We start from the raw sequence: 736 nt of genomic DNA on the forward strand, positions 1-736 counted from the left end.
GTCGTCGGGGGCCAAGTTGACGCTGGTCAATTCGGTGGTGACCTCCATGCTGATCTATGCAATGTGTACGATCAAGCTGCACCCCAAAGTGGTTGAGCATCTCGACAAACTGCGCCGATACTGCCTTTGGGCTAAAAACTCCGATGATGGGGTCAAAACCAACTCCCTTGTTGCCTGGGAGCTAGTCTGTCGACCTAAACGGTGTGGTGGCCTTGGTGTTATTGATATCAAGACACAAAATGCCGCGCTACTCCTAAAGCATTTGTTCAAGTTCTACAATCGTGAGGATGTGCCCTGGGTTCAGCTAGTCTGGGAGGCTATTACATGAACAAGGTGCCACACGCCACTAAGCCGGTGGGTTCCTTCTGGTGGAAAGACGTGATGCAGCTCAGTGGATCCTTCCGAGGGGTCACCAAGGTCATCCTCGGGGATGGTTGCAGCTCTCTGTTTTGGAAAGATGTCTGGTTTGGTGACAATGGCTCAACGCTGATGGACACGTATCCACGAGCCTTCTCTTTTGCCCTCAACGAGGATGACTCCATTGCCAAGGTTCTCATGACCACTGATCCGGCCACGATCTTCAGCCTGCCTCTTTCGGTCCAAGCCAGGGAGGAGATCAGAGAGATTCAGCGAGGGTCCGCACATGTCAGCCTGGACAATGACTCAGCCGACACTTGGGTCTGTGATCTAGGGCGTTATTCGTCAAAAAAGTACTACAACCACTTTTCAGGCAGGT

Source organism: Triticum dicoccoides, chromosome 5A (genome assembly GCF_002162155.2).
Source record: "Triticum dicoccoides isolate Atlit2015 ecotype Zavitan chromosome 5A, WEW_v2.0, whole genome shotgun sequence".
NCBI lineage: Eukaryota > Viridiplantae > Streptophyta > Magnoliopsida > Poales > Poaceae > Triticum > Triticum dicoccoides.